Source organism: Gracilinanus agilis, chromosome 1 (genome assembly GCF_016433145.1).
Source record: "Gracilinanus agilis isolate LMUSP501 chromosome 1, AgileGrace, whole genome shotgun sequence".
NCBI classification, from domain to species: Eukaryota; Metazoa; Chordata; class Mammalia; order Didelphimorphia; family Didelphidae; genus Gracilinanus; species Gracilinanus agilis.
In genome coordinates, this window is record NC_058130.1 from 443,407,749 (window position 1) to 443,415,008 (window position 7,260).

A 7,260-nucleotide genomic window follows, 5' to 3' on the forward strand; every position below is an offset into this window, starting at 1 on the left:
AGGCAATTTTCCTACAAAAGAGAGTAAGGAAGATATGAAGAGAAAATCTTTCACTAGGGTAAGAGGGGAATGCAGTATTCAAAAAGGCCACATCCACATTACAGATTAATAGTGTGCTCCAAGTTCTGATCTTTGGCCCATGCTTGAAGCAAAACACTTAGACCCCATATATGTTAACAGTAAAGCACTCCAACACCCACAACTCAAAGTTCTCAGTCCCAGGACAATTTCTCGATGTACCTGGTCAGTGCACATAGTAAGGCCAGTAGTAAGGATCCAGCCCAAAACAGCAGTGGGGCTCTGAATCTTGACAATATACCTGTCCTTGAAACCAAAAATAGGTCCTGAGGTAGGCATAATTAGAAGGAGGAAGTGGCTTTCTGACCTTTCAGACCATAAACAATCATACTACCTTGGATGAACTGAAACTTACAGATACTCAAAATTAGGCCTGAAGAAAGCAACAAGAAAATACTGAAGTTCAAGGCAAAAACCCCTTTACTTTGGGGATAGAGTACATCATTAAGATAAAAATAAAAGGTTAGAAAAATGAACAAATATAAAGTAAAACCCACCTAACCATAGAAAATTATTTTGAAGACAAGATAAAGAAAGGCACAAGTTCAGAAGATGACAATGAGATAAAACAGTTAAAGGTAAAGATTCAAAGACAGATGAAAATTAACTCTGTCTCTAGAAGAGCTCCAAAAATATTTTAAAAATCAAAGAAAAGAGGCAAAGGGAAAATAAAGGAAAGGAATAAAGGCAATTCCAGAACAAAAAAAAATACCTTAAAAAGTAGAATGAACGCAAAGTGATAGAGGCACAACAATCCACTGAACAGAAGTATTCTTCAAATAGCATAAATGGCTAAATGGAAAAAGAGGTACAATAATCCATTGAAGAAAAGAAGTTTTTTAAAAGTCAAATTGAACAAAAAGTATCAAACCTTTCTGAAGAAAATAATTTCTTAAAAATCAGAATTGACCACGAAGAATGTGACTTTATGACACATTAAAAAATAACAAAATGAATTTGAAATAAGGAAAATAGAAAAAAATATGAAATGTCTCATTATAAAAAATGACCTGTGATCCTAACACACACACACACACACACACACACACACACACACACACACACACAGAGTTGCATACACAGCAGTGGCTTCCTTCATCTGAATAACACTGGGCTGTATCTCATTATTGCAGCTATAAGACATAACACCCTTGACTTCTTGCTCTGAGAGAAAGAAGATGGGGATGTTGTTCTTAAAGGTCTACAGTCTGTTTTTTTAACATTTATTAATATTTATATTTTAGAAAAGTTAACATGGTTATATAATTCATGCTCTTACTTTCCCCTTCACCACCCGAGCTCCCCTCCCCACAAGGCTGATGTGTATTTCCACTGGTTTTAATATGTGTTATTGACCAAGCCCTATTTCCAAATTGTTGATAGTTGCATTGGTGTGGTAGTTTCGAGTCTACATCCCCAATCATGTCCACCTCAACCCATGTGTTCAAGCAGTTCTTTTTCTTCTGTGTTTCCACTCCTGTAGTTTTTCCTCTGAATGTGGGTAGTATTCTTTTCCATAAATCCCTCAGATTTGTCCTGGATCATTGCATTGCTGCTAGTACAGAAGTTCATTATATTCTATTTTACTACAGTGTATTGGTCTCTGTGTACAATGTTCTTCTGACTCTGCTCCATTTGCTCTACATCAGTTCCTGGATGTCGTTCCAATTCACATAGAATTCCTCTAGTTTATTATTCCTTTGATCACAAAAGTATTCCATTACCAGTATATACCACAATTTTTTCAGCAATTCCCCAATTGAAGGGCATACCCTCATTTTCCAGTTTTTTGCCACCACAAAAAGTGCAGCTATAAATATTTTCATACAAGTATGTTTATGTATGATATCCTTGGGATACAAACCCAACAATGGTATGACTGGAACAAAGGGCAGGCATTCTTTTATAACCCTTTGAGCATAGTTCCAAATTGCCATCCAGAATGGTTGGATCAGTTCACAACTCCACCAGCAATACATTAATGTCCCAATTTTGCCACATCCCCTCCAGCATTCATTATTCTCCCCTTCTTTTATTTTAGCCAATGTGTTTGGTGTGAGGTGATACCGCAGAGATTTTTTGATTTGCATTTCTCTAATTATTAGAGATTTGGAACACTTTCTCATGTTCTTATTGATACTTTTTATTTCTTTATCTGAAAATTACCTATTCATGTCTCTTGCCCATTTATCAATTGGGGAATGGCTTGATTTTTTTATACTATTGCTTTAACTTCTTGTATATTTGAGTAATTAGACCCCTGTTAGAGTTTTTTGTTATAAAGATTTTTCCCAATTTGTTGTTTCCCTTCTGATTTTGGCTACATTGTTTTTGTTTGTACAAAAACTTTTTAGTTTGATATAATCAAAATCATTTATTTTACATTTTGTAATTTTCTCTAACTCTTGCTTGGTTTTAAAATCTTTCCTTTCCCAGAGATCTGACAAGTAAACTATTCTATGTTCACTTAATTTATTTATAGTTTCCCTCTTTATATTCAAGTCATTCACCCATTCTGAATTTATGTTGGTGTAGGGTGTGAGATGTTGATCTAAACCTAATCTCTCCCATGTTGTTTTCCAAATTTCCCAGCAGTTTTTGTGAAATAGTGTATTTTTGTCCCTAAAGTTGGGCTCTTTGGGTTTATCATACACTGTCTTGCTGACATCTCTTACCCCAAGTCTATTAATTATTTCCCTTAATATTCTGGATCTTTTGTTATTCCAGATGAACTTTGTCATAGTTTTTCCTAATTCAGTAAAAAAGTTTTTTGGTAGTTCGATAGGTATGGTACTAAATAGGTAAATTAATTTGGGTAGAATGGTCATTTTTATTATGTTAGCTCATCCTACCCATGAGCAATCAATATTTTTCCAATTGTTTAGATCTAGTTTTAATTGTTTGGAAAGTGTTTTGTACTTGTTTTCTTATAATTCCAGTGTGTGTTTTGGTAGATAGATTCCTAAGAATTTTATATTGTCTAGGGTGATTTTAAATGGTGTTTCTCTTTCTACTTCTTGCTGCTCTAGTGTGTTGGAAATATATAGATATGCCAATGATTTATGAACATTTATTTTGTATCCTGCAACTTTGCTAAAATTGTTGATTATTTCTACAAGCTTCTTAATTGATTGTCTAGGATTTTTTAAGTAGACCATCATATCATCTGCAAAGAGTCATAGCTTAGTCTCCTAATTGCCTATTTTGATACCTTCAATTTCTTTTTCTTCTCTAATTGCTACTGCTAGGGTTTCTAGTACAATGTTAAATAATGGAGGAGATAACGGGCATCCTTGTTTCACTCCTGATCTTATTGGAAAGATTTCTAATTTATCCCCATTGTATATGATGCTTGTTGATGGTTTTAGGTATATACTGTTTATTATTTTTAGGAAAGGTCCTTCTATTCCTATACTTTTCAGTGTTTTCAATAGGAATGGATGTTGTATTTTTTTAAAGGCTTTTTCAGCATCTATTGAGATAATTATGTGATTTCATTTGTTAGATTGTGATATGGTCAATTATGTGGATGATTTTCCTAATGTTGAACCCTCCTTGCATTCCCCCACCTGATCATGGTGGATGATCCTCTTGCTCACTTGCTTGAGTTTTTTTGCTAATATTCTATTTGAAAATTTTGCATCTAAGTTCATTAGGGAGATTGGTCTGTAGTTTTCTTTCTCTGTTTTTGGTCTCCCTGGCTTTGGAATCAGTACCATATTGTTGTCATGAAGGGAATTTGGTAGGACTATTTCTGTGCTTATTATATCAAATAATATGTATGGTATTGGGATTAAGTTGCTCTTTGAATGTGTGATAGAATTCACTTGTGAATCCATCAGGCCCTAGAGACTTTTTCTTACAGAGTTCTTTGATGGCTTGTTAAATTTCTTTTTCTGATATGGGATTATTTAGGTAATCTATTTTATCTGCTGTTAATCTAGGCAATTTGTATTTTGTAAATATTTATCCATAACTCCTAGATTGCTATATTTATTGCCATATAATTGGGCAAAATAGTTTTTTAATGATTGCCTTAATTTCCCCTTCATTACAGGTGAGGTCTCCCTTTTCATCTTTGATACTGTCAATTTGTTTTTTTTTCTTTCCTTTTTTTTATTAGATTGACTAGTACTTTGTCTATTTTATCCATTTTGTCAAAACACTAACTTCAAGACTTATTTATTAATTCAATAGTTCTTTTACTTTTGATTTTATTAATTTCTTCCTTGCTTTTTAGTATTTCTAATTTAGTTTTCATGTGGGGATTTTTAATTTGCTTGCTTTCTAATTTTTTAAGTTGCATGCTCAATTCATTAATCTCTGCCCTTCCTAATTTGTTAATATATGCACTGAAGGATATAAATTTTCCCCTGAGTACTGCCTTGGGTGCATCACACAGAGTTTGGTAGGGTGTCTCATCATTGTCATTCTCTTCAATGGAATTGTTGATTGTTTCTATGATTTCTTCTTTGACTAACTGGTTTTGGAGAATCATATTATTTAATTTCCAATTAATTTTTGATTTGTCTGTCCAGTTACCCTTACTAATTATTATTTTTATTGCATTATGATCTGAGAAGGTTACATTCATTATTTCAGCTCTTTTGCATTTGTTAGCAATGTTTCTATGCCCTATTACATGGTCAATCTTTGTGAATGTACCATGTGCAGCTGAAAAGAAGTTGTATTCCTTTTTGTTCCTATTTATTTTTCTCCATATATCTATTAAATCTAATTTTTCAAGGACTTCATTCATCTCTCTTACCTCTTTCTTATTTATTTTTTGTTTGATTTATCTAGATCTGAAGTAGGGATATTTAGATCTCCCACTAGTATGGTTTTACTCTCTATTTCCTTCTTGAGCTCTGCTTGTTTCTCGCTTATGAATCTGGTTGCCATGCCATTTGGTGCATACATATCATTAGATACTGCCTTTAATTAGGATGTAATTACCTTCCCTGTCTTTTTTAATCATATCTATTTTTACTTTGGCTTTGTCAGAAATTATAATTGCCTCTCCTGCCTTCTTTTTCTCATTTGAGACCCAAAGGATTTTGCTCAAGCCCTTTACCTTAAACCTGTGTATGTCTACCTGCCTCATATGTTTTTCTTGTAGACAACATATGGTAGGATTTTGGTTTCTAATCCACTCTGCTATTTGCTTCCTTTTTATGGGCAAGTTCATCCCATTCACATTCAGAGTTATAATTAACAGTTGTGTATTTGCCAACATTTTGGTATCCTCTCCTATTTCTACCCCTTATTACTGTATTTCCTTGTAAACCAGTGGTTTGCTTTATGCCAGTAACCCTTGACCCCTCCCTTGATTTACTTCCCTTTCTACCCCTCCCTTATTATTCCCCTCTTTTTATTTTTAAGGCCTAATGTATTCCCTCCCCCTTCTTCTCTCCTCCTTTTTTGAATTCCCCACTGCCTGCTCCCCTTGGTTTATCCCTTCTGACTTTCTCAATAGGGTTAAATAGAGTTTTATATCCCAATGGATAAAGGTACTCTTCCCTCTCAGGGTTAATTACACTGAGAGTAAGGTTTAAATATTACCTCTTAATGCTCTCTTCCTCTCCTTCTTATAATAGTATTCATCCCCTCCCTTTCCCATGCCTTCTTTGTGTGTAATAGAAAATTTGATTTTTTCATATTCATTCTAGTTTCTCCTGGTGTCCTCTCCTATTCGCCCCCCTCTTTCCCACTCACCCATATCATCTAGTACTCCAACCTCTCCCTATGAATAATTCTTCTAATTACTATAATAGTGAATACTATAATTATATATATATATATATATATATATAATAACAAGGAATTCTCTACAGTCTGTTTTTGAAGAGCAGACAAGGACAGAAACAATTCATACTGGGGAAGATCATGGATATTTAGCAAAGTACATTAATAGAAGTAGCATTTTTTGCCAGTTTGATAATTTACTCACATGAATTATTGTTGATGAATATATAGATTTACAATAATTATTTGAAAGGAAAAGAAGAAAAAAATTTTAAGCAAATGTAAACTTTTTGCTCGTTAAATGTTTTTCCACAGAACTAAAAACTAAATTAAAAAAAGAATGAAATAACTTTGTCAGGATAATATTTGAAGATTAAAACGATTGCTGGCTCTTGTACAAGGAGGCAAGATTGATAAGTATTGACCCAAAGCTGATGGATGCCTAGTAGAGTATGACATAGATGAAGTTGTATATGATGAACATTAAAATTTTGCATTTGAGGTAGTTTGGAACTATTCTTATCCTCAGTGGAGATGTCAATTTGGCAGAGAGTGACTTGGAGTATACACAAGCCATAATGGGCAGTGGGAAGGAAGATTATACTGATAAAAAGTGCTGATTCTTGTTAGTGGAGATGGGGATATATTATATGAAATAGTCAAATTGAATCCAAAGATGGTCACTAAGGTAGAGATTGACCAAACGGTGATTGATGGGTGTAAGAAATACATGTGTAAAATATATGGAGATGTCTTAGACAATCTTAAAGGAGAGTGCTATCAGGTTCTAATAAAAGACTATATTCTAGTACTGAAGAGGTATGCCAAAGAAGTGACAATGTTTGCTTAGATGATTAATGATCTGACAGCTGTTCCAAACTCCACATCTCCAGAAGTATTGAAACACAATAGAAAATACACAGTGGAACTGTATCAATTTGACTGAAGCCTTGATTCTCTAGGAAGAACAGATTATCTAGCTTTATTGTCCTGTGGAATTCTCAAAAGGAATTTTATGCATTCCATCATACATGGAATTGTGGGTATTTCACATCGTTTTGAAGAAAACAATTTTGAAGATTGTTCTTGCCTGAATATTGCCATCTTGAACATTTAAAATTATGTGTTCTAGATTATTCTGAAATTAGTCCTTTTATTGATTGTGAAGTCCCTAAAAAGTTTTATTATTATTATTATTTTAATTTAAAAATCAAATGGAAAATACATATTTTTATGAGCTCTAGGGTTTTATTTTTTTGAAAATCAGCTTAAAGATGAATTGGCAGCACTGCTGCTGAATGCACTGAAACTTTTAGAAGGTGATCCTTATATTTCTCTTTTAATCATTAGTGTAGTGTGTGTGTGTGGACAGATAGGTGGGTGAATGTGTGAATGTATGCACAGAAGAGAGAGAGAGAAAGAATGAGTAGTATAGGG

At 33.5% G+C, this 7,260-nt stretch overlaps 1 pseudogene; it reads left to right on the forward strand.

Annotated features, from left to right (window-relative positions):
* The first annotated feature begins 234 nt into the window (after window positions 1–234).
* Window positions 235–6,917, forward strand: LOC123252694 (annotated as a pseudogene).
* The last annotated feature ends 343 nt before the right edge of the window (window positions 6,918–7,260 follow it).